The 25,371-nt window shown below is 36.7% G+C and overlaps 1 protein-coding gene across 1 annotated transcript in view; it reads left to right on the top strand.

The window, feature by feature from the left end:
• The window catches only part of WASL (WASP like actin nucleation promoting factor), a 67,234-nt gene that overhangs the window by 496 nt on the left and 41,367 nt on the right, over positions 1-25,371 (top strand).

Genomic DNA, 25,371 nt, shown 5'->3' with positions numbered 1-25,371 from the left:
GCGTCGCCGTCCCCGACGTTACCTCACGGGGTCGGGCTTGAGGGCCGGGAAGTGGGAGGGGGGAAGAAGGCGGGAGCGGCGCGGGGAGGGTCCGGCTGCCGGCCGGGCCTCCAGCCAGCCCGGCTCCCTGGGTATGGGCAGTGCGGGCCGGGGCGGGCGGACACCGCCTCCCGAAGCTGCCCGTGAGCAGGGAAGTGTCACCTCCGCAGCCCTGTCCTGGAACCCTGCCTGGCCGGGCCCGGGTCTGCGCCCTTGCTGCTGGTTCAAACTTTGCTCTCAGGCCACAAGGGGATTTTATTCTTGCACGAGCTGCTCGATCTTAAAAACCGGGCCTCTGTACTGGCCCTCGCTTCACCTCCTGCTGCTTGATCCGGGGGTACCTTCTTTGACAATGGCAGAGGTTTCAGGAGTGGATAGGTCGGGGAATGAAGCCGAGATATGAATGAAGAGGACCAGAATGGGGTTTTTGATCCCCCTTTAGGATCCCAGGAGGGAATGAAGTCGAGTGTATCGGTTCAGAATGAGGGCAGGAAATGTTACTGCTCCCCATTGCAGAGAAACAGCGTTTATTTCTCCAGCAATCTCGCCCAGGCCTGGTTTCTGCTCTCCCCACTGATTTTTTTTTTTTTCATTGGTGGGAGGAGGTGCTGCTCTCCCCACAACCATGCGCAGGGGAACCGCAATCTCTAGTAGGTCTTGGCCTTTGGGGGCCTGAGAGTGATTCTTAGGTTGGTGCTATGCGGCCTGTTCCAACCCCAGATGGCCGGTTGGGAGCAGGCAGTTTGCTGTGGGAAGGGGAATGTGTGTTGTTGACGGAAGCATTCATTACATTGGCTGCTGGCACTTCTGGGGGTGGGGAGGTTCTGCTCTGTGGTGTAGGCCTTGTCAGGCTGCATCTTACTGCGGTAGCTGGGTTGAACTGTGGTTGAGTTTGTTGAAACGCTGTTTGGGTCTCTTTCTCCCCTCCTTACGTGTTAGCACCTGCACAGTATGTGTCACGGGAACCCAGGAAACCCCTACTGAAATGTCAACAGAGCAGTACCATTTTACAACTTTTCTTAGTAGTGTTAAATATGTCAAACTAGGCTACATCTGCTTGTTTAAGAAGTTAGTATTAGACAATTTCCGGAAAGTTACCCTGTGGGTTAATTGTTAACTTTATAGGAGTCAACCTTTTGTATCCTCCTGGAGATTGAATCATTGCATTTAATTCAGATGTGTTTCATATTTTACTGATTAGAAGAATGAAATAGGAGGACTGGCTTAAAACCAATATTTTAGGAAACAACTTTAAAGATAATCAAGTCCCCTCCCCACCCCCACCGCTTTTAAACAAACGAGAAAACTGAGCAGTGAACCCTAAGTCACACAGCAATTTAGTGATGTAACCAGAACTAGAAAAACCAGGACTCCTGATGCCTAGTCTGTTGTACTTTCACTACATTATGTTGTTTTAGAAGGGTTTTTTTATTACTTGTTATTGATTTATTTCAAAAAGTGGTGCAAAAGGAATAATCACTTCTTTTTGATATAATTAGAGTGCAAGATTCTTAAAGCAGCACTAATTTTTGCATATTTTCAATTTAGGAAAATCTCCAACTCTTTAAATTTTAACATTATCTGCAAATGAAAAAAAAATTAAAATTTCACTGGTTTATTTTCATTTGCTATGTAGTCTATGTCAGAAAGGAAGTAGTTGTGTTATGTTTTACATACCAGACACATTAACTTTAGGGAGGAAGGACATTACATTTAAACACGAGTACACTGACTAATTTCTCTATGCTTACCTGTAATGTTTACTGGTTTCAAAAAAATGAAAGATGTGAAAGAATACTGTGATTGAGAAAGATAGCCTTGCTTTCTGGTTAGCATCAGCGGATTGCTGAATAAGCCATCAGTATTCAGTGCTCTATATCTTTATGTCATTTATTATTAATCACCTTTATCTTTTGAATATGTCATTTAAAACCACATTCTTAAACGGTTTGAAATTATTGCGAAGGTTAACCTTAATATTTGAAGTCTCCAGTTACTTGAGAGTTAATTTTTTTGAACAATCCTTTTTTCTTCTTTGCTGACTATGCAGCTTTTTGTAGTTTAAAATAATAGTGAAATACATTATCTCATTAAAAAAATCAGCAATAACATTTATAAGTCAGACCAAATTTGTTAGGGAAGAAGTGTATTCAGAGCCCTACCTGAGAGTTCAAGGAATGAAACAGAAGTACTTATAGTCCCAGTTCTGGAGGAACTGCATTCCTTCTTTGACTCAACATATATATGTAGTAACTAAATGTTGAGGTCAAAATCAGGGTTGATGCCTACCCTCAAGGAGCTTTACTGTGTCTCAAAAGGGAAACAAACTGATGAGTAAGTCAGTACTTCAGAGTGATGTGTAAGATGCTGCATTTCACAATGGAAAATGTCTTGGCTTTGTAGTCAGCACACCAGAGTTCAAACTTATTTGGTCACTTAGGACAAGTTTTGTTCTTGTTTTCTATTTTTTTTAACTTCCTGTGGTAGAATTGGTTTTCTTATTTCTAAAACAGGGATACTGTCTTGTGGGATGATTTTGTGGATTAGAAGGACCGTATGTAAATATATAGATATTATTATTTTTGCAAAAGTTTAGGAGATTAAAAGAGGATGTGTTAAAATATTTTAGGATGGGTGATACCTGAATATTTAAGATTAGTATGCTCCCAGATTGATGAGAGGAACGAAACAGCTTGGTGGGGGCCTACTAGTAGTTTGTTATGGAGCAAGGAGGGTTTTCTGTTTGGGTTCTCAAATTTAGGTATGCATTAGAAACATTGTGGAGATTACAAATATTGCTAACCCGAATTCCTAGATAATATTCAGTGGGTCTGAGGGGAAACTGGGGCATTTCTATTTTTAGCAAGCTTATGAAGTTTACTGTTTTCTGATAGGGTAATCTTGAAACATATTTGAAATGTTTATATGTTTCCCTTCAATCTTGGGTGTATATTTTGTAAGTTAAGTTTAAATTAAAACAAAGGGATTTTGGGGGGTTCTGTTTTGTCTTGTTTTGGTTTTTTGTTTGTTTTTTTTAGTACAGGCTCTAACCTGTTAAGATATCAGTGTGTATTTCATAGATGTAAGAGAGGGATACAGTTGAGGAAGTATTGCACTAGTTAGTGCACAAGATTAGGGATGACTTTTAGAAAGTTGGGGAGAAAGGTGAAGGCACTGTAGAAGGTGGATTGAGGATTGTAAGAATGGAGGCAAAGGAGATCAGGTAGGTGTTTAAGAGTAGTGCACATAAGATATGATGAGGGCCTAAATTAAGGCACTGCTGGTGGAAATTCCAGGACAATTAAAAAGTCTTTAGTAGGATTTCATCCCCTTTAGATTTAGTGGGTGAGGGAAGAGAATTAGGTTAAAGACAGGTATAACCACCAGCAGAAAAAGTATGCAGAAACCTGCATACTTTACTAAATGGAAATGTGCCTTATATTAGACTACAGGTTGGTGATTGGTTTCATGGAAGAGGTGCATCTTAAATCTATTTTGCCACAGTTTTAAAAAACAGATTTTGTGAAAGATGAGGTTTCACTTAAAGTTATATATAATAAATCAGTATATGTTACGTGCTTAAAAGAAATAGTTCTGATGCAATTCATTAGCTGGTAGTATTTTCTTAGAATAATTAAGAGTTAAAAAACAAGATTATCAGGTCTCGGGGTGCCTGGGTGGCTCAGTCGGTTAAGCATCTGCCTTCTGCTCAGGTCCTGGGATGGAGCCCTGTCTCAGGCTCCCTCCTCAGCAGGGGACCTGCTTTTCCCTCTCCTCCCCATTTGTGCTCTCTCGCTATCTCTGTCTCTTTCTCTCTCTCCAATAAATAAATAAAAATCTTTTAAAAAAAGATTATCAGGTCTTATTTTGTAGTTTTGTTGTACCGTGATTTAACTTACTTTCTATAGAGTATATGCTGTCTTCCCAAGTGAAGTTTAATATATATAGTCCTGAAAAAGAAATAAGGATTGGGAAAAATAAAATCTCATACTAGCTCTCTATAACCATCTTTGGTCCAAATGGGTTGAGGTTAGTAATGTTGACTGCTACTTGTTTCTGCCATGCTCACCTGGTTTGTTTCAAGAGTTAGTGGTGCTTAAGAAGCCATTTTTATTAACCATCTTCATTTCTTTTGATTCCTCAGTACTTGTCTTAACTTGCTTATATTCCTTTGTTAGTTTTTTGGTTTGTTTTCTCACCCTATATAATTTTGGGAGATTAGACCTTATGTCTATGTAATTTTCTATAATTTTTATAACATCTAGTGTGCAGATCACTGAATACTTATTAATTATAATTGCTAACTCTTTTATTCCTTAGGAGTTCATTTAGCATTTCTCATTGCTCAATCAGGTTGTTAAAATCTTCAGTTTCTGATGCAGTTTGTATTTGGGACATAAGTCTTCCTTTATTAGAACAAAATGATTTAAGTCAGATGCTGAATACAGGTGGTAACAGTAGCTGTCCAACAGTTACTTTGTTTCTGTTCTAAATTCTTAAATAGGTTTACAGGGAGAGGTCCCTAGATGGATCATTGTTTTGATTAGGGCCTGAATTAAGGCAGCACTGGTGGGAAGTTAGGGCTGAGAATGTATTTCACCTTGAGTATGGAAAGAGAAAAAAGGTTAATATTTATGGGATTTGGAATATACAAAGCAGAGAAGGCAACCTCGTCTAGTATAGAGGAAAAAGGTGAGTAAAAGTGTGTGTCATATGGGATAAACTATAAGTATAGGAGGAGATTTAGAAGAATCTAGCAGATTTGGGTTATAAATCCTGTTTCTTGTTATTCTTAGCTTATAGGCAAATTTCTTAGCCAATATGAGCCTTAATGTCTAGATTTGTAAAATGGGCTTACTCAAGGATTTCAGAGAATAATGCTATAATGTATGTATAGCACTTGGAGTACCTGCCACTTCTGAAGTGTTCTGGCTATTTGGAGAAGCATGTGAAAGAAGGTAAAGAAGATTTTTAAAAAGTTTTTGTTTAAGTGTTAGATTCAACAGTTATAGTGAACTGACTTGGTCATTTTAGAGACTGATTCAAAGTTGAGGTATAAAAGAGCAGATATAGGTAATTAATTGTAAGTTAATCTGTCTAAGAGTTTATAGAACCCAGCGTTAATACAGAGGTCACTTTCACTGTAAAGATTTTGGAAGCAAAACAACTTCATAGTCGGGGCGCCTGGGTGGCTCAGTCGTTAAGCGTCTGCCTTCGGCTCAGGTCACGATCCCAGGGTCCTGGGATCAAGCCCCGCATCGGGCTCCCTGCTCAGCGGGAAGCCTGCTTCTCCCTCTCCCACTCCCCCTGCTTGTGTTCCCTCTCTTGCTGTGTCTCTCTCTGTCAAAAAAAAAAAAAATTAAAAAAAAAAAAAAAAATTAAAAAAAAAAAAAAAAAAAAAAAAAAACAACTTCATAGTCATATATATCGTTAACTGTAAATGTAACTCTTATTGGTGTATGACTGAGCAATCTAGTACTTTTAAGTGGTTATGTATTATTTAGTAACTAGAAGATGTTTGGTGTATTTAACTTTATTCATAAATATATGTAACAGAAATATATCCTGTTTTTATTTATCATAACATATCTATTGTATCTATATGTGTATTCTTAGTAGTGGAGGATTAATGACTAATATCAATATAGGAGAATGAAATTAATAAGCAACATTAGTTTCACTTTGGAGTTAATGTGTTATAGAGGAATTGTGACCCTTTTTTAAACAGACCAAATAATTGGGTTTAGAGTAATATTGAAGAGGCAAATCTAGAAAAGCCCCCTTTAGAAGATGGAATCAAATGAAAGATTTGTAGTAACTTCATAGTTCAATTACTATGGATTTCTGTTAGTTTTCTTGGTTTCTCAGTTTCCTTGGCCCCTTGGTTCCTCTGCCATAGTGATATTTTTTTTAATAACATAAGTTTAGCTATTTTTATTTTATTTTTTTAAAGATTTTATTTATTTATTTATTTCACAGAGAGACACAGAGAGGGAGGGAACACAAGCAGGGGGAGTGGGAGAGGGAGAAGCAGGCCTCCTGCCGAGCAGGGAGCCCAGTGCGGGGCTCGATCCCAGGACCCTGGGACCATCACCTGAGCCGAAGGCAGACGCTTAATGACTGAGCTGCCCAGGTGCCCCGCCATAGTGATTTTTTAAACTTATTTTTAACTTGTTTTGAAGATTACTGTAGAAATCTGTCTTTGTAAAGGGGTGCTCATTAAACACCAGATAAATTCAAACAAAAGGGAAATATGAAAGATACCTAGGAATATAAAATGTTGTTAAAAATGATATGAGGAGGTCAAAATTATCATAAGCCAAATATATAGCAACCTTTGGACAATGAAATATTTTTCAAGTTTCATTTTAAAGTTAAATTTTATATTAAATTTGGAGAAGCTAAAACTATTTAGTATTTTTAATTATTAAGATAGAGGTGAAGTTGTTTATTTATCATGTCTTTGGTTCCAAAATAAAAAATTTTAAGTGAAATTGTCCCTCTACTATGATGAATATTTTTGTTGCCATAAAATATTAGAGGATCCTTAAATGCCTAAGAAGTTTTCATTATAGTAAAGGTGCTGATTGATTTGTATGTAATGCATAAAGCTAGTTAGAAACCCAGATGATTTCCTATGTTTTTATTAGTGAAATGTCATCATGATCAAGTATTGAGGACTTACTGAGAACATAACATCCTCTCAGCATCTTGGAATACGTGAAAGGAGTAAGGAAGATTTAGTCCTTACACCTTAGCTGGGGAAGACAAAAATCATGCACAAAAAGATGTGTTTCACAAGCCAGCACATAATAAAGATTTAAATAATAGGAAAGATAGATAGATTACAGTGGGATTTGGTACATCCTTGTGGGGCTTGAATATGAGAACTTCAATGGTCAGGAACAAGGAAGCAGCTCAGTTCAAGTAGAGGGAAATGTGTACGTTTAGAGTAGAAAATTTGCATGGAGTACTGGGAAATATTGAATAGACTGGCTTGGCTAGAAATGAGAATGATATTTGCTTGAGAACATAACGAATGGTAAGTTTGAAGGGTAAATTGAGGCCAGATTTTGGAAGATCTTGACCTTCAGACTTAGAGGTTGAGCTTTAGTCCTTAAGTAGTAAAGGGTCAGAAAGATTTTTGATTCAAAAAGTGTCAAGCTAGAAGGATCTAGAGATGGGGGAAACTAGAAATTACATTCATAATGGAAATAATTCAGTAATGGTTTAAAGTTTAGTAAACATTTTCATATTCATTATCTTAGCTGACCTGGCCTGGCTAAGGAACCTGAATTGTAGCAGCATCTGGAACAAAAAAAAGGGTTATGAGGTATAGTAAATCCATGGTCTTTGTGTACATGGCAGACACCACTATCACTCATAGCATTTTTTCCTACTATGTCCAGATATGGTCTCTGAATACTCAGCATATCCCTACAGGCAGCCACTACCAATCAGTCCAAGTTCACATAGATGAAATCTAGTTGCTATGCCAAGGCTATATAATAGAAATGTTGTGAAGAAAAAATTGGCAATATTTAGTTGGCTGTGCGAATTGCAGATAACAACAGAAACTCCTGATAGTAGGAATTGTAGGAGTAGAGCTTTTGGAATCCTTTGCAGAGTGTTGATTATTGAGGCCTTGGGAGTGAATTCCATCTACGAAGGTGTTGGTGCGGGTCAGGATTACAGAGGGAAGTAGTCTGACCCAATTTGACTTGGCCAGTATTTGAGAAGGGTGGATTTCAGTGAGGAGTTGGAGGGGGAGAAAGATGTTTTCTTTAATTTATCTGAAAAATGATATACATGCTGTTCTGAAACAATTTTTCACTTATATTAATATATCTTTCATATGTTTCCATGTTTGTTTATATCTGTTGCATCCTTCTTATTACTACATCCTCTGTTTCGTGAGTTTCTTGTAACTTATTGTAACTGTTGATAGGTATATTAGTTTTCTGGGGCTACCATAATGAAGTATCACAAACTGGGTAGCTTAAAAGGCAAATTTATTCTTGCTCACTTTGGAGGCTAGCAGTCAGATCAAGGTGTTAGCAGGGTTGGTTCCTTTTGGAGGCACTGAGAGAATTTGTGCCATGCCTCTCTCCTAGCTTCTGGCATTGCTGGCAATCCTTGATGTTCCCTGTTTTAGAGATTCATGACTCTAATCTCTATCTATGTAATCACATGGTGTTCTCTACCTGTCTGTGTTTTCTCTTTCAAGGACACCAGTTATTGGATTAATATCAGTCCTAATGACCTCATTTCAACGTGGTTTTGTTTGCAAAGCCATTCTTTCAAAGTAAGGTCCATTCGTAGATACAGGTGTTAGAACTTCAATATATCTTTTAAGGAGACATAATTCAGTCCTGAACAATAGGTATTTTTTTACTTTCCAAGTTTTTGCTTTTAGAAAAAGTGCTATAAGGGACACCCGGGTGGCTCAGTCAATTAAGCATCTGCCTTCAGCTCAGGTCATGATCTCAGGGTCCTGGGATCAAGCCCCGCATCAGGCTCCCTGCTCAGTGGGGAGCCTGCTTCTCCCTCTGCCTGCTGCTCCCCCTGCTTGTGCACTCTCTCTCTGACAAATAAATAAGATCTTAAAAAAAAAGAAAAAGTGCTATAGTGAACATCCAAATACATATTTTTATGTATCCTTTCTAAACTAATTCTATGGAATGAATTCTAAGAAATGAAGTCAGAGGACATGAACATTAAAAGTATTGGGGCACCTGGGTGGCTCAGTTGGTTAAGTGTCTGCCTTCAGCTCAGGTCATGATCTCAGGGTTCTGGGATCAAGCCCCACATCGGGCTGCCTGCTTCTCCCTCTCCCTCTGCCTGCTGCTCCCCCTGCTTGTGCTCTCTCTCTCTGTCAAATGAATAAATAAAATCTTTAAAAAAAATTAATATATACTGCTGTTTAGAAACAACAACAACTACAAAGCATTTTCTAAACTCCATATATTCTCATCAACACTAGGATTGCAAAATCATTTCCATTTTGACAGTTTTGGGTTTTTTTTAAGATTTTACTTATTTATTTGACAGACACAGTGAGAGAGGGAACACAAGCAGGGGGAGTGGGAGAGGGAGAAGCAGGCTTCCCACCGAGCAGGGAGCCCGATGCGGGGCTCGATCCCAGGACCCTGGGATCATGACCTGAGCCAAAGGCAGACACTTAATGACTGAGCCACCCAGGCGTCCCTCCATTTTGACAGTTTTACTGGTCAAAAAAAATCTTGTTTGATTTGTAGTTTTTAGTGAAGTTAAATATCTTTTCATGTCTGTTATTGATATTTCTTCTGTGAATTATTTGTTCTTGTCTTTAGACCATTTTTTTTCTGTGGGGTTGTTTTTTTTCTTAGTTATTTGAAGAATTCTTTAGGGATAGTTACTGTATATTACAGTATTTTTTTGGCAGTTCGTCATTTATCTTTTGACAGAAGTATACTTGGTGTTTCTGGTCATTGCATGGGATTCAAAGTTTTGTACAGTTTGATATAATAATCTTGCTATTATATCAACTTTTTATTTAATACTGTCCTAGCTTAGAATTACAAAAATATTTACTCAATTTTCCTAGTATTTTTATGGTGAACATCTTATCTTTGATCTTTCTGGAAATGACTTTGGAAAATGAGTATAGTAGAAATCCAGCTTTATATTTTTACAAATGGCTAGTTGTCCCAGTACCATTTATTGAACAATTTTTTCTCTCATTTATTTGAAATGCGACCTTTATTATTTACTAAATTTCCAGATGTACTTACTTACGTGTAGTTCTGCATTCTCTTCGATTTATTTCATTTGTTTGTTTCTTTGCCTGTTACAGAATTTTAATGAATGTAGCTTTATAATGATGGTACAGTTTGATTATCATTAAGTCCCTCATTACTCTCCTTTTCAGTATCTTCTGGCTATTTTTATGTGCCTGTGCTTTGTATTTTTTCAGGACTTACCTCCCACCTCTGTCCCTCACCAGACAATATTTGCTTTGATTTGGAATAGCACTGAATTTGTAGATTAATTTAGGAAGAATTGACATATTGTGGCTTCCCATTGGAAAGCAAGTCTCTTTTATTTACTATTTAGTTCTTATTTCATTCTGTAGTTTTATAATTTTCTTAACATATGTATTAGCCATTTAAAGTTGTTTTAGAGTGCAAAAGTAATATTCACTTACACTGTTGTTTAAAATATACACACACACAATGCACTATATAGTGTCAAAAGTTAAAATACCCTTTTACCTCTCTAAGCCTCCAATACAATTAGGCTTCACATAAAGCTCTTATGGTTTGATCTGACTGTTTCCCTTTTTTTCTTCACTTTTACATGCATTCAGTGCTATAAATTTCTCTCTAAGCACTGCTTTTGCTTCATACCACAAATTTTGGTAAGTTTTATTTTCATTTTCATTTAATTCCAAATTATTTTTTAAATTTCTCAAGACCTGGGGCGCCTGGGTGGCTCAGTTGTTTAAGCGTCTGCCTTTGACTCGGGTTGTGGTCCCAGGGTCCTGGGATCGAACCCCCGTGTGGGGGCTCCCTGCTCAGCGGGGAGTCTGCTTCTCCCTCTCCCTCTGGCCCTCCCCACCACTCATGTGCTCTCTCTCTCTCTGTTCTGTTTCTCAAATAAATAAATAAATAAATTTTAAAAAATTTCTCAAGACCTTTTTAACCCCTGTTATTTAGCAGTATGTTTAACTCCAAATATTTTGAAAATTTCTTTTATTGATTTTACTTTGCATGATTTCTGTTCTTTTATTTTTTAATTTTTACTTTTTTAAAGATTTTATTAATTTGAGAGAGATCCTGAGTGGGGGTGGGGGAGGGAGAAGCAGACTCCCTGCTGAGCAGGGAGCCCTACGAGGGGCTCAATCCCAGGACCCAGGGATCATGGCCTGAGCCAAAGGCAGATGCTTAACTGACTGAGCCACCCAGGCGCCCCTCTCTTCTTTTAAATTTAAGTTGCATTTTATGGCCCAGAATTGTGTCTCTCTTGGTGATTATTCCATATGGACCTGAGAAGAATGTGTATTTTGCTGTTGAATGAAGTATTCTATAAGTGTGAACTAGATCCAGCTTATGGATGAATAGTGTTGAGTCTTCACTGATTTTCTGCCTGCTAGATCTGTCAGTTATGGATTGAATAGTGTTGGAGTCTCCAGCTTAAATAGTGGATTCATCTGTTTCTTCTTGCAGTTCTATCAGCTTTTGCCTCATGTATTTTGATGCTCTGTTGTTAAATGCAGACATATTAAGTATTGTTATATTTTCCTGGAGAAGTGGTCTCCTTATCATTATGTAATATCCCTCTTCATTCCCCATAATTTTCCTTGCCCTGAAGCATGCTTTGCCCAAAATTAATATAGCTACTCCAGGTTTCTTTCATTTAGTGTTAGCATGGTATATTTTTCTCTCTTTGCTTTTAATTATCTGTGTCTTTATAATTAAAGTGGTTTTTTTGGTTAACAGTATATACTTGGCTCTATTTTTTAATCCACTCTCGCAGTCACTGTCTTTTAATTAGTATATTTAGAGCATTTACATTTAAAGTGATTACTGATAATAATTGGATTAATATCCACTATATTGTTATTTTCTCTTTGTTGCCCTTGTTTTTTGTTTCTTTTTTCTCTTCCACTCTTCTTGTGCTTTGTGTTTCTTTTTAAGTTATTTATTTATTTATTTATTATTTATTTTAGAGAGGGAGCATGTGCACATGTGAGTGGGGAGGAAGGGTATAGGGAGAAGTAGAGAGAAACTGAAGTAGCCGCTGGGCTCAGCTCAGAGCCCAAGGTGGGGCTTGATATTAGGACTGCCAGATCATGCCCTGAGCTGAAACCAGGAGTCGAGGGCTTAACTGACTGAGCTACCCAGGTGCCCCAAGCTTTGGTTGGTTTTAATTGAGCATTTTATATGATTCCATTTTCTTTCCTCTCAACATATCAATTATATTTCCTAAAAAAATTTTTTTAGTGGTTTTCCTACCTCATGCAGTATACATTTACAGTCACTCTAAACCCAGTATCAAATAACACTGTTGCCTCATGGGTAATATAAGTACTTTATAACAGAGTACTCCCAGTTCTTCCATGTCATCCCTTATAACATTGCTTTCATTCATTTCACTGATCTATAAGCCATAATCACTGAATACATTGTTGCTGTTACCTGTTAGATAAAAATAAAAAATTTTATTTAACCTTTATTTATTCCTTCTCTAACACTTTTCTGTCAAGTATATTCAGGTTTCTGACTTTTATCATTTGCTTCACTCTTAAGAATTTTTAATACTTACTGCATGTAGGCTTCTTGTCTAGTGGGAACAAATTCAATTTGTTTGTCTTAAAAAGTACTTATCTACTTTTGAGGATAATTTTGCTGGATACAGAATTGTGGGTTTTTCTTTTAGCACTTTAAATATTTTACTCCACTCTCTTGTTTGTGTGGCTTCTGAAGAGACATTTGATGCAATTCTTACTTCCAGTAGGAGAGAAAATTCCTCCAATAGGAATTCTTAGGTTTACTTAAAAGTATACTGAATGAATCCTTAATTTTTCAAGCCTGTGTTTGATACATCTAATGATTATGATCTTTTTCTTATTTTTTAGAACTCAGAGAAGTTTCTAAAGCAGAAGTTATTTTAATTCTTTATTTGATTAAACATACTCTGAATAATCTTTTTTTTTTATTTGAGAGAGAGAGAATGAGAGACAGAGAGCATGAGAGGGAGGAGGGTCAGAGGGAGAAGTAGACTCCCTGCCGAGCAGGGAGCCCGATGCAGGACTCGATCCCGGGACTCCAGGATCATGACCTGAGCCGAAGGCAGTCGCTTAACCAACTGAGCCACCCAGGCGCCCCCCATACTCTGAATAATCTTAATCTCACTTTAAAAGACCTCAAAATAGGGGAGACGAACCATGAGAGACTATGGACTCTGAAAAACAAACTGAGGGTTCTAGAGGGGAGGGGGGTGGGAGGATGGGTTAGCCTGGTGATGGGTATTAAAGAGGGCACGTTCTGCATGGAGCACTGGGTGTTATACGCAAACAATGAATCATGGAACACTACATCAAAAACTAATGATGTAATGTATGGTGATTAACATAACATAATAATAAAAAAATGACCTCAAAATAATGTTCATAATATATAGCTAATCAGTTAATATTTATTGAATTTAACCATCAGGAATTCACTATTAAAACATGTGGAGGGGCGCCTGGGTGGCTCAGTTGGTTAAGTGACTGCCTTCAGCTCAGGTCATGATCCTGGAGTCCCGGGATCGAGTCCTGCATCAGGCTCCCTGCTCGGCAGGGAGTCTGCTTCTCCCTCTGACCCTCCCCCTCTCATGCTCTCTCTCTCTCTCTCTCTCTCATTCTCTCTCTCAAATAAATAAATAAAATCTTTAAAAAAAAAAAGTGGAAATCAGGGAATTGGCTTTATGCGTACACCCACCTATATACTGAAAGACAGTGCTCCATTTTTATTTAATTTTTGTATTGTATCTTTCTTCCATGAGCTCAGACCAACCTGTTCATTTCTAAAAACAGAATTTTCCCACAGAATGCTAGGAAACAGTTTGAATAACTCAAAAAACTATGTAATATTCAGGTGTGAGACTTTGGGAAAAGTCAAGTGACTGATTATTTAAAAAATGACTTTGCCTTTTCATTAAAAATACAGTGCTTATTACAAAGATGAAGACCTTCACTGTCTGATAACATACCTGGTAACCATTAGCCACATGTGTCTGTTGAGCACTTGAGGTATTACTAGTTCAAATTGAGATGTGCAGTAACTGTGAGATACACACTGGATTTCTAAGACTTAGTACCAAAAAGAATGCAAAATATTTCACTAAGATTTTAATATTGGGATGCCTGGCTGGCTCAGTCAGAAGAGCATGTGACTCTTGATCTCGGGGTCATGAGCTCAAGCCCCACGTTGGGTGTAAAGATTGCTTAAATAAGTAAACTTTAAAAAAAGATTTTAATATTGATTACATGCTGAAATGATAGTTTAAGAAATATATTCAGTTAAATAAAATTTATTAAAATTAATTTCATCTACTTTTCATTTACATATTGGCCACTAGAAAATCTGAAATTGCTTATATGATTCACATTGTATTTTTACTGGGCAGTGCAGACTTAAGCAGTTCACAAGGTAATAATGATAAAAATGGAAAATCATCTATAAACCCCATCACCCAGAAATAACTCTTATTAATGTTTTTGTGTATATTCTTGTAGGTTTTGTTTTTCATGAATTAGTGAATGATAAATAAAAACGTATACTTAATCTCAACAGACGCCCCCAGACAAATATAGATGTTAATTTTTTATTGACATTGTTTCATGTCAGTAAGTATACTGTTTTCAGTGGATGGACACATTATAGAAGATTGACCAATTTCCTAGAGATAGACAGTTAATTTTCTCTTTTCTTTTTATTCTTCCTAACATTCTTCCTAACATTTGTGTGTGTATACATATATTCCATCTATCTTCACAGACTTGATCTATTATTTTACTATGATAATTTCAAAGAAATAGAATTGCTTAAAGGGATAAGCACATTTAAAATTTGACTTTATCAAATTACACTGTCCTTGTACCTTTTATTATGATACTCTAGTGTGTTCTTTGTAGTTCTTGAAAGTGCCCATTTGCTATATAGCCCTACTTATGGAACCATTAATACTAAGTAACATTAAACAAATATAAATAGCAATAAATTTTTAAATTTAATTCCATGAAAATGTTTTGATTTCTTTCTTTTTTTTTTTTTTTTAAAGAGAGAGAATGAGAGAGAGAGAGAGAGAGCACATGAGAGGGGGGAGGGTCAGAGGGAGAAGCAGACTCCCCGCCAAGCAGGGAGCCCGATGCGGGACTCGATCCTGGGACTCCAGGATCATGACCTGAGCCGAAGGCAGTCGCTTAACCAACTGAGCCACCCAGGCACCCCTGTTTTGATTTCTTAAATGTGATTTTCCTGAGTCCTGGATATGATTTTTCTTAAGTATTAGAGATTTTTCAATTTTAAAATGAAAGTGAATGAATTGACAATAAAGTATGGAAAGAGTCCATATGTCCATCAGCTGATGAATGGATAAAGAATAAATGGTGTATAGATATACAATGGAATATTACTCAGCCATCAAAAAAATGAAATCTTGCCATTTGCAATGACATGGATGAAGCTAGAGTGTATTATGCTAAGCAAAATAAGTCAGAGAAAGACAAATACCATATGATTTCACTCATATGTAGAATTTAAGAAACAAAACAGATGAACAGAGGGGAAGGAAAGGAAAAATAAAATAAGATAAAAATAGTGAGGGAGCAAACCATAAGAGACTCTTAACTATAGAGAACAAACTGAGGGTAGAGGGAATGAGGGTGGAGGGATGGGGTAAATGGGTGATGGGCATTAAGGAGGGCACTTGTGATGAGCACTGGGTGTTATACGTAAGTGATGAATCACTAGATTCTATTCCTGAAACACATACTACACTCTATATTAACTAATTTTAATTTAAATAAAATCTTGGGGAAAAAAATATAAAATGAAAGTGAATGAATGAGAAGATAAATGTAACAAAGTTTTATGTATCTCCCTTGTAAAGTAAGATATTATGGGTTTTTTCTCAAATAAAGCAAGTAAGAAGTTTGTGTTACTATTTATTACTAACAACTTTCCCCTTATTTTATCTAGCCACCTTGCAAACAAGTTTATGTCAAGCATAAGTAATTGGTAGTTTGTTTTTAAAACTCATCACAGTAAGGTATTTTTCACTTTTAAAACAATTGAGGTATAGTTTACATACAATAAAACACACAGATTTATATACTTAATTTTTATATACCTAAATACTAAAATTGATGAATTTTGACATGTGATACACTTGTGTAACCAGCACCCAAAAAAAACAAAGAAGAAGAATATCTCTAACACCTTATAAAGTTTCCTGTGTCTCTATCGAACTAATTACTTTCTAATTCTTACCTCTCCTTACCCCCCACCCCATCCCTAGCAATCACTTTTTGATTTATATCACAGTGGCCTAGTTTTTGCCTGCTTGACTTCTTTCACTCAGCATGTTTTTGAGATTCATTTGTGTTACTGCATAGGTATTCGTTTTTATTGCTCAGTGGTGTTCCATTGAGGAATATACATTCTCCTATTGATGGATATTTAAGTTGTTTTCTGTTTGGGACAGTTATAAGTCAGGCTTCTGTGAATGTTCTTGTACAAGTTTTTTATGTCACACATGTTTTTATTTCTTTGGGGTAAATCTAGGAGAAGAATTACATTGTTGTAGGAAGATATATATTTATCTTTTATAACAAACTTTCAGGTAGTTCTCTAAGTGGCTAGTGCCATTTTACACTTTGACCAACAATGTATGGGACTTCTAATTGTTCCATGTCTCCTCCACCATTTGGTATGGTCAGTCTTTTTGATTTGGGCCATTCTAGTAGGTGTGAAGTAATGTCTCAGAGTGTTTTTTATTTGCATTTCCCTGACAGTTAATAATGTTATGCAACCTTTCATGTATTTATTGTCTATTTATGTATCTTTGTTTTTTATGTAGCTTTTCAACTCTTCCTCATATATTTAGTGAGTTTTCTGTTTATTGATGACTTGTGGGAGTGCTTTATCTATTCTAGACACAAGGCCATTTATGTACCTCAAATATTTTCTCCCAGTCTGTGGTTTGCCTAATTATTTTCTAAGTGATATCTATTGATGGGTTGGATTTTTTAGTTTTGATGAGGTCTGATTTACCTTTTTTTCTTTTCCAGAAAATGCTTTTTGTGTTCTAAGAAGTCTTTGCCAATGCCAAGGTTACAATGATAGTTAAATGCTTCTTCTAGAAGTTTTGTGGTTCTAACTTTTTATGTTTAGGTTTCATTTCTAATTTTTTCATCTCTAATTCATTGTTGTATATGGAGTGCAGAAGGGGTCAGATGAGATGATCATTTCATTTTTTTTTTCTTTAGAGATTCATTTTTTTCCATATAGTTATTCATTTGACAATTGTAATTCATGAAGAAGAATCATGACCAAGTAGGGTCATCGATGTACTTTGTCTCATTAACAAAATAGAAAAAAAAAATCATATAGATCATCTCAATAGATGCAGAAAAAACAGCTGACAAAATTGAACATTATTCATGATAAAAGTTCTCAGCAAACTAAGCATAAACAGCAACTTCCTAAATTTGAAAAAGGATGTCAATGACAAAAGCATACTTTCCCCCACCAATATCAAGAACAAGGATGGAATGTCTGTTCTTACCACTTCTATCCAAACTAGGTAAATAAGGCAGGAATAATAAAAGGCATAAAGATGGGGAGGAAAAAAATAAAACTTCCATTATTCACAGAAGACATGGTTATATGCATAAAAATATTACAGAATCTAAAAAAATACAGAATCTTAAAAAAAAAAGCTACTGGAGCTAATTGAATTTAGCAGGTTTAACAGGTTTCAGGATACAAGGTCAATGTACTACATACTTGTATATGTTAGCAATTAGAAAATTAAAAAAAATTTTTTTAAGATTTTATTTATTTGACAGAGACAGACACAGTGAGAGAGGGAACACAAGCAGGGGGAGTGGGAGAGGGAGAAGCAGGCTCCCCGTGGGGCTCGATCCCAGGACCCTGGGATCATGACCTGAGCCAAAGGCAGACGTTTAACGTCTGAGCCACCCAGGCGCCCCGAAAATAAAAATTTTAAACAACACCATTTACAATACCATATGAAGAAAATACCTAGAAATAAATGAATATTGAGATATGTTCATAGATTGGAAAACTCAATATTGTTACATACCCATTCTCACCAAATTGATCAATAGATTTAACATAATCCCAACCAAAATCGCAGAAGGAAAAAGTTGAAACACTTTTTAAAAAATTTAGATGGAAATTCAGAGGACCTAGAATAGCCAAAACAATCTTGAACAAAGAAAAATGTTGGTCCACCGTACCTGACTTTAAGATTTTGATAAAGCTACAATAATCAAATCATTATTATATTGGCATTATGAAAAAAGGTTCCAAGTCAATTCAGTGATGAAGGATAAGGCTTGCCTCTCTCGTCTATGAATGGAGGTTGAAATGGAAGCAAATTCTATGGTTTGTGGCTTTAAAATATTAGAAATGGGGATGCATTAATTTGGGGTTTTCACCATTTCATACTGATGTTTATGACTAGTTGAAATGCCAAGAAGAGAACTGTTGTCATTCTTCTAAAAATAATTTATATACTACAGACTAGCAGTTTTTACCTTTCTGAAAAATTATTTAAAATAATTGTGGTAATGTAGCACTAACTGATATGATTCTAAGAAAGACACCGCTTTCAGTTTAGTTGAGCTAATGAATGAGTGCAAAATGCATATAAGATACTGTCCTCAGGCTAAGTATACATAATTGGAGAATACATGGCCCTTGTTTTCACAGGATGAATGGTGTATTGGTGAAGCAGACCCTGTGTAGGGACCTATCACAAGTCATTCAATGATATGTGCTTCATTGGATGTGTAAATGAAACATGGGAATATGCAGAGGGAGAAGTGTTTGAGGAAAAACTAGATCAAAGAGTGTGATATTTGAACTAGGTATGTGGAATTTGAAAAGTTTCAAACTTAATATTACAGCAGAGTAAACAAACATCATGAGTTAAGATGGGAAGTATGGTATGTATGGATGGGCATCTGCAGATTATTTGGTTGCTATCTGATATATATTGGGTTAATAGGAGGAGATGAAGGTAAAGTTGTTAATTACCTTAGGTTAAGAAAGAGCTTGAATCAGGGTGCCTGGGTGGCTCAGTTGGTTAAGCGACTGCCTTCGGCTCAGGTCATGATCCTGGAGTCCCTGGATCGAGTCCCACGTTGGGCTCCCTGCTCAGCAGGGAGTCTGCTTCTCCCTCTGACCCTCCCCCCTCTCATGCTCTCTGTCTCTCATTCTCTTTCTCGCAAATAAATAAAATCTTAAAAAAAAAAAAATTTTTTTGGAAAAAAAAAAAAGCTTGAATCCTTGCCAAACAGTTGGACCTTATTCTTGTCAAATAGGAACCTATTATGTTTTTTGAGCATGAACCTATACATTAAAAGATAATTGACAGGGTGCCTCGGTGGTTCATTCGGTTAAGCATCTGCCTTCGGCTCAGGTCATGATCTCAGGGTCCTGGGATCAAGCCCCGCATCAGGCTCCCTGCTCCGCAGGGAATCTGCTTCTCCCTCTCTCTGCATGCGCTTGCTCTCCCTCTCTCTCAAATTAAATCTTAAAAAAAAAAAAAAATTAAAAATTTTAAAAATTAAAAATGACAAGAATATATGGAAAATAAAATAAAAGCAGAGTGTCCTCTTAGGCTATTAAAATACTTCAGGCCAAAGGAAAGTATAAATTTCAGATCCCCATTTATACAGTTGGGCATATACATATAGTGGAAAATGTGTCCTTTCTCGTTCCATTAAGAACTCAGAGGTATGAGAATATACTGAATATAAAAATTTACTTTAACAAGTGTATCGTTAGTTAAGGTTCTTTGGTATAAATAACAGAAACTAATTCTGGCTGGCTTAAGCAAAAAGGAATTTATTGGCTATCAGGATCCCTTGGAATCCGGAACAGAATTGAACAATAAAACTTCAGGAACAGCAGGACGCTGGGAAGTTCTGAGAACAATAGCAGGAGTTGGTGGAATTTCTCTCAATTCCAGTCATCTCCTCCTTCAACCCTCAGTCCTGTGACTCAGTTTATAATTCTAAATTTTGGGGAGAGAATCTCTGTTGAGCTTCAACCCAGGTGCTTGTCCCTGGAGAGAGGCAGTGAGTTTCTAACATCAGAAGTATTAGGGATGGGGGACAGGCAGTCCCTGCTTAAGATAGGTTTACCATGTGTGTAAAAGTGAAAATTCTGTTGAGATATAGTACATGATTATTTATTTGGTGTGTTACTGACCTAAACCTGCTTTAGGTGCCATCCTTAAACTGGGGGTGCCTGGGTGGCTCAGTCGTTTGGGTGTCAGACTCTTGATTTTGGCTCAGGTCATGATTTCAGGGTCCTGGGATCAAACCCTGTGTTGGGCTCTGTGCTCAGTGCGGAGTCTGCTTGTCTCTCTCCCTCCACTCCTCCCCCCCAGCTCGCTCTCTCTCTCAAATAAAATCTTAAAAAAATATTTACTGTAACTGAGGTGCTTCTTTAGTTATAATTCTGATCCTAGATTTCCAGACCGTGAAGGTGTAAGGGTGTCTTTCATGTTTTGCAAGCTTAGGGTTCTTTCTCGTTCTCCTTATTTTAATTGACCATCTTGCTGAAAACAGGAAATATTAATCCTCTAATTACTAGTTTCTGTAAGCTAGTAGTAGAGCTTTAAAATGATCTGATTGGAAATGTAGCAACTGATAATCTGATAATAGCAGTGTCATAATAATAACATTCAGTAAGTGCATACAATGACCTGCAATTTTCTAAGTACTTTCTGTGTATTATTTAATTTTAATCACCCTATGATGAAGAAATTGTTCAGAGCACTTTACATGTATTAACTAATTTGCTCTATAGCACAAAATGAGGTTAGTAATATTATCCCCATTTTGCAGATCAGGAAATGGATAGGGAAGAGAAGTGCATAATCACCTAAAATCACATAGCAAGTAAGTGGTGGGATCTATCCCAGAGTTAGTGCTTTAGTCCTCACATTATTCTTCCCTGGGACATCTCTGATTCTCTGCCCTCACCTTGTCCCCAGTGAGAATTCAGGGTTTGCTTCTCAGCCTTCCCAGAGCACGTTATTTCTGCTTTTGGGTACATCTCATGTGGTACATTTTTATTTGGTAGCATACTTTGTTATTTTTTTAAACATATCTCCCTAACTAGGTTATTAACTCATCAAAGATAGAGACCAGCCCTTAATTGTTTTTCCATTTTCAGCATATCATAAGTATCTGTTAAATTGAATTTAATGACCTATTATTCAAACTTAGTCTCTAAGTTAGCCAGACATTTCATGAATATGATTTTATTCTTTTTTTTTAAAGATTTATTTATTTATTTATTTATTTATTTATTTGAGACAGAGAGAATGAGAGAGAGAGAGCACATGAGAGGGGGGGAGGGTCAGAGGGAGAAGCAGGCTCCCTGCCAAGCAGGGAGCCTGATGCGGGACTCGATCCAGGGACTCCAGGATCATGACCTGAGCCGAAGGCAGTCGCTTAACCAACTGAGCCACCCAGGCGCCCTGATTTTATTCTTTTTATTATGAATATTCTTTGTTTAATGATCCTGACTCTCTTCTACCCTTGACCTTATAAATTCCGTGTCTTATTCTAAGAAAATATTTATATAAAATCTCTTCCCTAGGATTTTCCAGAGCAGTACTGTCCAATGAAACTTTTTATAATGGTGGACATATTTTGTACCATTTAATAAGTGGTTACCCATAGCTATTGAGCATTTGAAATGTGGCTAGTATGACCAAGGACCTGAATTTTCAACTTTAAATAGCTACTGTGTGGCTATTGACCTCCTTATTAGTGCAGCTCCAAAGAACAGAGAGGAACCTAGAACCTAATATATTGCACCCTTCCACCTCCTGCCTAGCCACCCAGATAAGGCACTCACCTGGAGAGAACAACACCATTGTAAAATCTGTTTGGCTCAAAGTTAATTAGTTCCCAAATAATTTAAGCGTTAAAAAATAAAACATTCAAGTTATTAAATATTTGCATGGGAGCCATGCCACTTATTCCATTTAGAGAGAAAATCATTAGCTTGTTGTTTTTGCCTTTATAGCAGCACTTAGTGTAATATTAAAGAGTAGAATTACATTGTATAAAATCTTAACATTTTCCCCTGCCCCCCCCAAGTTTATGGTTTATTAATAGTAAAGATGTTTTAAAAGAAAAAATAACATGATCTTCCTTTTATTTTAATATAGTCTGCTTCCTACTCCTTTGTGGTAGTTGCAGTCAAACATCTAGTTAGGCATGTTCATTTAGTTTCAGTAATGGTAACTGCAGTTAGAAATATTGGTTCATGCATTTTGAATAAAAAATGCCTTTTGAAAGTAGCAATATTGAGCTTTCTGAGGATATTTGACCCTCTGACCCTCTCCCCTCTCAGGTGCTCTCCCTCTCTTTCTCTCATTCTCTCTCTCTCAGGTAAATAAAATCTTAAAAAAAAAAGATTCTTGCCTTTCCCTTTTTTTTTCTAATTGTTACACATAATGTATGAGTCTCAGATGTTGAATTTAGGGGCGCCTGGGTGGCTCAGTTGTTAAGCGTCTGCCTTTGGCTCAGCTCATGATCCCAGGGTCCTGGGATCGAGCCCTGCGTCGGGCTCCCTGTTCAGCGGGAAGCCTGCTTCTCCCTCTCCCACTCCCCCTGCCTGTGTTCCCTCTCTCGCTGTGTCTCTCTCTGTCAAATAAATAAATAAAATCTTTAAAAAAAAAAAAGTCTATTCAAATGTTGAATTTAAAGTCCTTAGTTAGGTTGTATGTTGAATTTAAACTATCGGTTTACTCTCAGATTAACCTTCTCTTTGCATGTCTTTCCCCCACCTTGATTGTACATATGAAAGTCAAGCAAATTAAATGTGTTTATGGATATAATATATAATGTGTACAAAAGAAATGTGTGTATATATAATATATGTACTCACATATATACGTATGTGTATATAATATGTACACACATCCTTGTGACTATAAAAGCTTGGATAATTATGAGTTGCTGCATATAGAAAACAAATAGGGAAGACAAAGCCAATTGAATTTTATTTAAACTTGCTTGTCTTGATTAATCATGTTTAAAAGTTCAGAAGACTCAGAGGGAAAGTTTGTGAAAGAAAGCATAGACATTGGCCTTTGCTGTCTCTTTATAGTAGCCAAAGTTTGCTTTTTTATTACTTTATGCCTTCAGATACTACAGTATGTTATGTGTAGTGTTATATTCAGCAGTGTTCACTTTTATTTATCTTTTTAAGATTTTATTTATTTATTTGACAGAGAGAGACACAGCGAGAGAGGGAACACAAGCAGGGGGAGTGGGAAAGGGAGAAGCAGGCTTCCCATCGAGCAGGGAGCCCGATGCGGGGCTCGATCCCAGGACCCTGGGATCATGACCTGAGATGAAGGCAGACGTTCAATGACTGAGCCGCCCAGGCGCCCCTCAGCAGTGTTCACTTTTAATTTTTAAGGGGAAAGCTTTTTAAAAGCTACTAGAAATTCCTCCTGAGTTACAGTTTACAGTTCACAAAGACCTTTTTTCCCCCAGACTTATAACATGATAGGACTTGAATAGGTCTTTTTCTTTGTCTTGCGTATTTTCAAATCAATATTTAGTTTTTTGAAAAGCTAAAAGAGTCACATGGTTTAAAATCAAAATGTATGAAAGTAAAAAGTTTCTTTTCCATCCTATCTTGGATTTGCCTAGTCCTTTCTTCCCTGACAAAACACCCTGTACATACATAAAACAGCTAGCTACTGTGTCCCTTTCCAGTTTTATGCATACTGCGGCAAATACAGATTCTTGCTCCTGCTGTTGTGCACAAATGTTCACATGCTATACCTTTCATTTTACAGCTTGCTTGCTTCTCACATAACAATGTATCTTGAGAATTTTTATCATTACTTAGGGCTTCTTCATTCTCTCTCTCTTTTTTTTTTTTTAGCAGCGGTATAGTATCTCATTGTATAGCTGAATTTAATGAGTTGAGTGTTTATTTTTCTTGATGACCTAGAAAATTCCAGTTGCCTGAATAATTTTGGATAATATTAAGGTTTTGAAGATCTGAATTAACAGATGTAAGATTTGAAGTATTCCAGTGATTTTGATGGAAGGCTTTCTAAAATATGTTACTCTTTTCACACAATTTAGTTTAGTTTTAGTAAAATAGACCAAACACATTACTAAATTTATTTTAACTTCTATATGATAAACTAGATCATCTGTGTGAACAATCTGGGTACCATATATTTTACTATGCTCTGTTTCCTTGCTCCAAAGGAAGTATACCATTATTGTAGGATACAAATTGTCATATCATGCTGCATCTTACGAATTTGTTCATTTTGCCTATGCTTAAGACTTAACTTTTTTAGGGTTATTGCTAGTCAGTTACAGCTCTTCTTTCACACTGTATGTTATATTATCTTTGTTTATGTAATATTTCTCATCCCTGCTAGTTATTAGATACTTTTATCTCAGTATCTTGTAGATCTACTACTGTTTTGCATAAGCAAGATTGTTTGAGTAATGCTTGCGTATATTTTCTGAGTATGTGGGCTCTATTGCAGAGGATTTATGGCAGATCTTCTGTCCAGGCAGCACTCAACTGGGCTTCCGTTCAGAGAATTGTTATTTTTAGTATCTCTGTGTGCTAGTGGGAAAACTCTTACACTAGCTACATCAGAGATCATAATTTTTCCTATTCCAAGTATTTATTATTTATTGTTGAAGTATAGTTGACATACAATCTTACATTAGTTTTAGGTGTACAACATATGCTCACCACCAAAAGTGTAGTTACCATCTGTCACCATACAACGTTATTACAATATTATTGACTGTGTTCCTTGTGTTTTTTGTTTGTTTGTTTGTTTTAAAGATTTTATTTATTTATTTGACAGAGAGAGGCAGGAGAGAGGGAACACAAGCAGGGGGAGTGGGAGAGGGAGAAGCAGGCTTCCCACTGAGCAGGGAGCCCGATACGGGGCTCGATCCCAGGACCCTGGGATCATGACCTGAGCTGAAGGCAGATGCTTAACGACTGAGCCACCCAGGCGCCCCTCCTTGTATTTTTTTAATGAACTTTAAGTTTCTCAGCATGTTTGCTTATAGACTTTTTAATTCTATATTTCATTTTATTCTTTAGCATTTCCTGTCTACTAAAAAATGTTTAACCTGACCATTGGTGTAGTTTGAGAGGACTAATTATCTAACCAGTCCAGTGACTTTTTAAGAGAATCTTCTTGGTAAGGCCCAGTGAAAAGAAAAAGTGATTCCTCCTTCCGAGTTTTGATGACTGAAGCTAACTAAGGGGCCTTGTTAGGCAAGCTTATGTTGTTATTCTAATAAATAGTGAGATATTAATAGTTAGTTAAGTTGTAACACTTTGAGGAAGTCAGGGAAGGGATATGATAGATGACATCTGAACTGAGGTTTGAAAGGTGAGCAGAATTAGCCAGGGAAAAGGATGGTGAGAGAGAGTGTTTTGTTTTTGAGAGCACAGAATTGAAATGGAAGATCAGGAGGTGAGAGCGGATAATGATTTAGAAAAAGATGGTCCCATGTGTCTT

The sequence above is a fragment of the Neomonachus schauinslandi genome, chromosome 12 (genome assembly GCF_002201575.2).
Source record: "Neomonachus schauinslandi chromosome 12, ASM220157v2, whole genome shotgun sequence".
Classification (NCBI taxonomy): domain Eukaryota; kingdom Metazoa; phylum Chordata; class Mammalia; order Carnivora; family Phocidae; genus Neomonachus; species Neomonachus schauinslandi.
Note: the sequence above shows the minus strand (reverse complement) of the source record. Positions and strands in the feature narration are given on the sequence as shown.